The sequence below is a fragment of the Homarus americanus genome, unplaced genomic scaffold, assembly GCF_018991925.1.
Source record: "Homarus americanus isolate GMGI-L3 unplaced genomic scaffold, GMGI_Hamer_2.0 scaffold4771, whole genome shotgun sequence".
NCBI lineage: Eukaryota > Metazoa > Arthropoda > Malacostraca > Decapoda > Nephropidae > Homarus > Homarus americanus.
The window spans coordinates 1-8,352 of record NW_024736514.1 but is presented as its reverse complement, the minus strand read 5'-3'; the positions used below and the strand labels follow the sequence as shown (position 1 = coordinate 8,352).

General features: G+C 37.2%; 1 pseudogene; it reads right to left on the bottom strand.

Annotated features, from left to right (window-relative positions):
* Positions 1 to 255: 255 nt before the first annotated feature.
* LOC121872183 lies at positions 256 to 7,365 on the bottom strand (annotated as a pseudogene).
* Positions 7,366 to 8,352: the final 987 nt, after the last annotated feature.

Sequence of the window (8,352 nt, the reverse complement as noted above, 5' to 3'; positions counted from 1 at the left end):
TGGTGTGGGGGGTTGAGGAGGTAGGGTGTTAGGTGGCAGGGATGGGGAGACGAGGACCCAGCTGAGAAATCTAACTGTAGCAAGTGGAAGTGTGTGGGAGGCTGTAAGGGAATACTCCAAAATACTGGTATAACTAACAAAAGTTAAAAAACTTTGGTGTGTATGATTTTCTTTAGAGATCCTGGCCGGACTGTGATCTGGTTATCAGATCTTGGGGTTGTGGGTGAAGATAGCTTTTGGTTCATAACGAAGAGATCAATCCTCTTGCCAGGTGGTTGAGAGAGAGGTAAGGCTCTGGAATACCGTAGTGGAAAAGATGAACAACTCCATGCGGCGCCAGAGCCTCTCCCGAACAAGAGCGTTTACCTGGCAGAAATATTTGCATGTGAAAATAATATAGATCATGCTTATTGGTTTGTATTGGATTGGAAATTTGGAATATTAGCTAAAACAAAGACGATAAATCCAGCTTCTAAGAGTAGCCAGCACGGACATCTTCCCTCGAAGAGTTGCTTTTATATGCCAGCGAACACACCTAAACGGCCAGTTTCCCCAGTCATTACAGTATTTACTGTACTCTTAGGGCAGTCACAATACTTCTGAGAGGTGAACATGCTACACTTCTAGCTTGTGCCCTCAACTCCCGAACATGTACTACCATACGTTGACGTTATAATATTGTGTGAGTTTCAACCTACATGCAAGGCCTGTAAGCTCATAACTAAATTGGTAGAAGGATCTACTGTCTTTAGCCAGGCTCAAACGTCATAGCTTCTCGGAGGTATTAGCAGAGAATATTTACTGATCTCAACTTTTAGCTGGTGTAATGACTGGTCGATGGACATAACAAAGCTATATGTATGCTGATATGAGCTTAGATGTAGAGTCAGCATGTACCGTCTCTACATGCTACGAAGACTTAGGTCATGGGACACCCACGCCAGAGCTGAGGACCATCTACAATGCCTTTATTCTCCCCCAAACTAACGTATGCGTCACCAGCCTGGTCGTCTTCTCTCCAACTCCACCCAACAACGTCAGCTAGAAGGTACAGAAAAGGGCCTGCAGGAATGTGCTCAGCGCAGAATACTCCCGGCTACACCAACGCTCTCTCCACCTGGAAATGCCATCCCTCAGTGACCCGTCCACCACCAAGCACTGGAAAGGTTTGGCCGTGGACTACTGCCACCCTCGCCATCGTCACCTCCTGCCACCTGCGGCCCCCACCCAACTCGCGCGCAGTCCGCCACTACAACAAATTCAGCCCATAGAGCCTGCACCGATAGATATAGAACAGCACCATCCATCTATTGTTAAAAATAATAGACAACTCCTGATTTATGTACTGCACACAGCCCTGTAAATGTATTCAATTCATAATATTATATCATTATGTACAATCCAAATAGAATATATTTCAGCCACGGCTACAAATCTATTAATAAACCGTTTATTATTATTATTATTATTATTATTATTATTATTATTTATATTAATATATTCCAGGTACAATCCTAAAAACATATAAACACCTTGGAAGAAATGTTTAGCGTGTCTTTAACGTTTTTCCCAACATATGATAATGAAGGTCCTCCTTGTTCTTATCAAAAATACAGGAGATAGCCAATTTCTCTTCTGTGATAGTTGCTGTTGACCTTGATCCTTAAGAAAAGATCAGTTAAAGTTGCATTCATTATGGAATACAGATAGCATAAGAGTATATTTTGCTTAATTACACAAAGTATAAAACAAAGTATAGGGTTTCAGCCAATGTATGAAAAATTCGAGCAACGGGAGCAGCATCGATACCTCACAACGGCATTGGCTCACACAGTGACAAATCTTCGAATACAGAGGTGCGTAGGTGAATTAAGATTATACTTCACTAAACGTTTAAAGTTACTCCAAAGAGCTCTGCTGTACACAAAATGACGTACACAACTTTGAACAAGTTAAGTAACATTTACAAGTGAGAGAGAGAATCTTCATAACAGTTTTTCCCATAATTGTGTTATTCGCTTACCCACACCGAGTGAAAAGCCTTCTTTCTTGGTGGTGAACTTCCCCTGTTGATCCAGAGCCATCTCTCTGGCAGGAACTTGTCAGGACGGTCCAGTACCGAAGGTCGTGATGTGTACGGTCTCTCTTGTGCTCCATAACAATAGTGCCCTGTAAAAACACCTCCTCCTTAATATTATTCCATGAAATAAGTTACAGCTTTATATTTGCCTAATGATTCATAGAAAAATATTTCACCAGTTGTTCGACAACAACGAGTAAGATGTCGATGCTTCAAAGCATGAGGCCCAAGTGATAATTTACAACTGAGGAATATAATAGAGAAAGACTGCAACCTTAGGATGTAATAGCCGCCCAGCTGAGTGTCTCTGGTAGCTACATGCTGGACCCTGTATGGCTGCTAGTGACTTGACTTACGTAGGGTCTCGTGTATGAGCCACTTCCGTGTAGGGCATTCTATACAGCGACACCATGTAAATGTTGAAGTATTAGCAAGACGTAATGAAACTGGAAAAAATCTTTTCCAATAATCAAATTACAAAAGTGTACAATTCAAGATATATCTCTAAGGCTTCTACGTTTTTCTTCTAGAAACAGAAAAGGAATTATTAAGTTTGGGGAGAGTGGTTGATATGCAAATTTTTAGTGTAGTTATCTTTGCATTCTTCTTTTCTCGGCAAAACCATGCAAAAATGAGGAATGGAAGTTATTTTTAAAATCTTTCGAGTCATCACATTACTTCATTCACTCAACATCTTCCTGTGTGCCTCTAATTTGTTCAGCAAGTATCCTTGATTTATTAAGCTTAATATCTCAAATTTCTTTAACTCCACTCCTACTTATTGATGAACCATAAGTTCTGTGGATAAAACCTGAATCTTCTTCTGCTAGACATTTAAACATGTTCCACTTAGTTGTTAACACACCAGGATAGCAACTGTTACTCCCGTGGCTGAATGCTGTTACACTTGGTACACCATTGAACAAGGTTTTGCCTGGTCTTTGGTTTACGATATACTTGTGTAACCAATACTGAATATATGAAGAAAAAACGTATAATATTTACAAAGCCGGTACATATTTGTGGATGACTGCAAATATTTCCCCCATCCAACAGGGTAATTTTTACCTAAATCCATAAAGGTTAATGACCATTGAAATGTGATGATTCTACTCTTCACTCTTCCCGTGCCCTTCCTATGCTCAAGCTAGATCTGACATTCAATAGATATTATTACAGTTCTATCATTTCGGATCTGTGCAGCATCTCGAATGGGAGGAGATAGAAACTAGTTAAATTCAATAGTAATAAAACACAGTATTTACCAATTACTATTTCTAAATTAGATGATCTCCCACCAATCTCATTTCAGGATGCTATCATTCTGCCAAATTCTAAAATATATATGCTTGGCCTCACTGTTTCTTCTAATATGCCATAGTAGCCACACATCCTCAACACTGCTAAAGCTGCCTCCCAAAAGCTGGGAATGCTGTACAGATGCCGTAGGTACTTCACTCCTGAGCAGTTGCTTCAAGTATATACTGCAAGGGATTCATTCATCCTAACTTGAAGTACTGCTCTCATACCTGGGGGGGCTATTCTTTTGTCCAACTGTTAGATAGGGTGGAATCAAAGGCATTTTGTTTTATTCACTCTCCTCCTTTAGTTGACAATCTTTCTTCCCTTTCTCTTCTCCGCTATGTTGTTTCACTCTCTCTCTTTTACAGGTACTTTAACGGGCAATGTTCGGTGGATTTGGCATCCATTGTACCGCTGGCAAGTCCTTGGGCTCGTAACACACGTCATGCCCGAGGTGCCAACCATTTTTCTGTGGATGTCGGTCACACTAGAGCAGTGATTCCCAAACTTTGCAACATGACGTTTCCTTTTACTTTTTGCGAAGTCCTTACGCCATTTCCCTTACATAAGCAAAATTAATTAAAAAATCATTACAAGAGAAGAAATCCAGACTAAAACACACAGTTTGAGATCAATCTTAACATACCGTAACAGAAGATGAGGGAGGATCGGTGGCTGGTAGTGTTGTGTGAGTAGTGTGTGAGTCAGTATGGTATCCATGACATGTACAAGACACGTAAGGAGAGAGATATGAAATGATAGAAAACGGATAGGGGTGACTGCTATACTTTGGTTTTGAGCGGCTGTGTGGAAGATTCAAACGGAGAGAGTTACTCCTGAAAGACTTTTTTCATTATATTCTTTTTGAGCAAAAAATTTGCAAATTTTGGCAGATGGCTTCACGCCTCCCCTGTATCCACCTTACGCCCCCTAGTTTGGGAACCACTGCACTAGAATACATCCCCTCTTTCGTCACACAACCAAACTGTGGAATGCTCTACCTTCTTCTGTGTTTCCACGTTCATACAATTTGTCTCATTTTAAAAAGCTGGTTTTCCGGCATCTTCGTGGTGTAGAGTAATATAACCTTTTCCTTTTCTATTTTTAATTTCTTTTTATTGTTATTGTTTCGCCCCCCCCCAAGCCCCGGTGTGGGTCGATGACCTGTGCCCGGGTGGGCTATTCCCCGTAAAAAAAGAAAAAGTGGCATCATAAGAAATTGTGTCCAAGTCCCAGGTTGTTGATCTGACTGCCTTTTTGCCTTATTTACACACAATTGCAGGGTATCCATGATTTCTTTTACTTTGACAACACAACATATATGTACATATATCGTTTCTCGTTTCTCTGTATTATTATTTTTTTTCTGTATTCATCCCTCCCCCCAAGTCTCGATGGGTGACCTGTGCCCGGTAGGCTAATCCCCGTTAAATATATATATATATATATATATATATATATATATATATATATATATATATATATATATATATATATATATATATATATATATATATATATATATATATATATATATATATATACAGTCGACGAACGAGAGTGAAAGGGAAGATATTATGACTTAAAACTCTTAAGAGATGAAGATTAGATTAACAGAACAGTATGCATCATTTATAGTAGGAGGTATAACAAGGAGGAGGAGACATCACCTGAGCTTGTCGTCGAGGGTTGCCAGGGTGCCCTTAGGGAGGATCTCATCTATCTCTGCCTGCATCTTCTGCTGCACCTCCGGGTAGGTGGCCAGGTAGTAGAACAACCAGGTGAGTGTGTTGGTCGTAGTCTCACTCCCAGCGAAGAAGAGATCGAGGACTAAGATCGCCAAATCCTTCTCTAGAGTTTTGAAAAAAGTACACTTGAAAATTCTTATGCCTTATACAAGAGAGATTTGAAGTAAATTTTAATATTTTGAAAAAAAATACAAGAAATAAAACTTTGACGAGTAGGTTGCTGTGCGTCTCAATTATCTTGTCTAAATTGCCCAAAATATGAAGTAAATACAGGAAAAAGGTAATTTTGTTGTATTTATAGATCTTAGTCACCTTCAGGGGAAAGGGATAATTTTGTTTTTTTACTGATTTTCATGAAACAATGCTAGAAATGCTGGATATCACTTTGCCCTGCATTATCAAAGTAAGAATCAGAAGTACACTGTGTAATGTACATGTATTTCCCAGTGATTTAATTTTTTTTAATTTTACTGTGAAAATTTTTTAAAAATGGTTAATTTAAGACTCAAGTAAATCCAGGGATCAGCTGTTCATGCATCTCAAAACAGAAATGAAACTCCAGTGTTGAGTCAGTGTCGCTCGCTCCTCCTTTCTCACAGCCAACAATGAAACCTCTTTTAATTTTTCTTGCTAAGAGTTATTGCAAAGTACATTTTCTAAATCTTAGTAGAACTAATCTTTGCAATTTTCTGGCACATTCTACGTCACCGGACTTGATTCTTAGACTTGTATACCATGAGCTTGACAAAAATATCCTCAACGAATTGTTAGGAAGGAGAGATGTACGAATATGGTAATTCTAAGAAGTACTAAAAATGTAGCATCAACTTCTATTCAGAAATAATGAGAAATGAATCTATTGCCACTGATGAGAAGCATAAAGATCTCGTGTTAAAGCGCATTAATACAGAATATCAACAGAAGGGCGTTGTCCTGAGGTCAGTACCTGGACATGACTACAGCCAATTCCCTATTTCCTACTCGGTAATCATGCTAAGAGACTGGACAGTCTGTAAAAAAAAAAAAAAACAGATATCCTCAACTACGTAGAAAATAACATCTAGGTAAAGGCGTTGGTCATAATTATCCTCATCTATAAACATGTGCTGCAACTCAAGTTTGTTGAGGCAGACATGGACGAAAAGCTAAGGAAAATGGGATTTGAGGTGTTACAGTGAACTGCCTCAAGCCCAGGAAAAGAAGACAAACGCTTAGATGAAACCAGGTATCATATTCTGTTGCACCAGTGATACCAGTGAGCCTGAAGACTCAGTCCATAACCTGATGGTACTGAAGGCAGGGTTGAGGCTGTTGAAATAAAAATCTCAATAGCGAGTGCTGCAAAACGTAAGTCTGAACCCGATGGAGGTGGACAGGGGTTCATGGAAAGAGTATGAACATGAAGGTCTTGGAGAAGATGATCTGAGGCCACTCACCACTGAAGGTATTGTCCGGATCGTCCGCCTTCTCCTCCATCATCATCAGGTAACCATCTATCAGGTCCCGGGGGTCATCACGGTCCAGAGTGGCTCGGTGCTCCTCGATCTCCTTCTGCGGTAAAGTAATGAAGACTCTCACCCCCTTTCATGACAAGAACTTTAGCATGATAACTTTAATGTGTCGGGTCGAACTATGAATATTTCTCTATAGCGATAGCCAAAGCTGAAAATATCACGAGTGCATAAAAAAAATGCTAAAGGAACTGTGTACCAGACAGGGTTGCACAAACATGAGTTTTCTTAGATATTCAGTCATTCAGTCAGGATAATTGTTCATTGAACAAATTATTATCTGACGTTTTCTTAAAGAAATATAACCATTATAACAAATATATTGAATTATGAAAAGTAATATGTATAATTAAAAAGCAAATGTGATTATAATTCATTAGTACAAAATAATACTGTGCTTATCATAAGAATGAATTTATGTTGCAGAAGTAATTCTTTATGTGTATGTGAGGGAGTGAGTACCAGCCTTCATTGATGATCTCTTTTCAGTAAACAACAAAGCACTCACATTGAAATAATTAAGGAAGTTATGTATGGTCTTCTTCTGTAAGTCAAGGTGGAAGATGCGTCTGGTGAGAGAGCCAGGCAGGAGGTACATTATCCACGGAAATATGTCTGGGATGGCCAGATGAGCTATGCTCTCCATCAATTCGCGAGTCAAATTTTCAAATTCCAGTAGGCGTGGGTCATCCATTTCAAACTGCTTGCCTGAAAGAAAAGTGTAAATGATATATATATATATATATATATATATATATATATATATATATATATATATATATATATATATATATATATATATATATATATATATATATATATATATATATATATATATATATATATATATATATATATATATATATATATATATATATATATATACATATATATATATATATATATATATATATATATATATATATATATATATATATATATATATATATATATATATATATATATATATATATATATAATTTATAATAATTATATATAATATATAACATAATATATATATATATATATATATATATATATATATATATATATATATATATATATATATATATATATATATATATATATATATATATATATATATATGTATATGCTCAGAAGATTCTTAAATCTGGTTAACGAAAAAAAATTGGTTAACGAACTTCTTACTAACCGACCTCAACATGTTTTGCTTGCACTGGCGGTCAACCAGCTTAGTATTAGTCCGCCAATACATTAATCGGTTCTAGGCTTAAATTTTACTATTTTAGTAAATATCAAGAAGTTTATACTATTCAATAATTTAAAAGTTTAATATTCAATTTTTAGTCATTTTAACAATTATTGAACATAATTGAAGGTAAAGTGACTAGTTTATGAGCGTGCATCCAGCCTCTTAACGCAGCAAACAGGCGTTAGTCTTCTGTTTTCACTGGAGGTAACATCTTGCTTGAGACTCTCTTCAACTAAACGCTTTTTTCTGTGTTTCCAAGCAAATTATTGGTCATTTTGAAATATATTTTACATATTGACAATATATAATGCAGTGCAGTGTTGATTTAAAGAAAATAATCTTGAAATACACCAAGAGAACTAAAATTTTATGTGGAATGGCGCCATGGGGTGACTTTCTTTCCCAACCCCAATGCCTTTTCTTCTTCTCCCACCCCATTCTAATTCCCATCATCATCATCATCATGCAGGAGCCTTA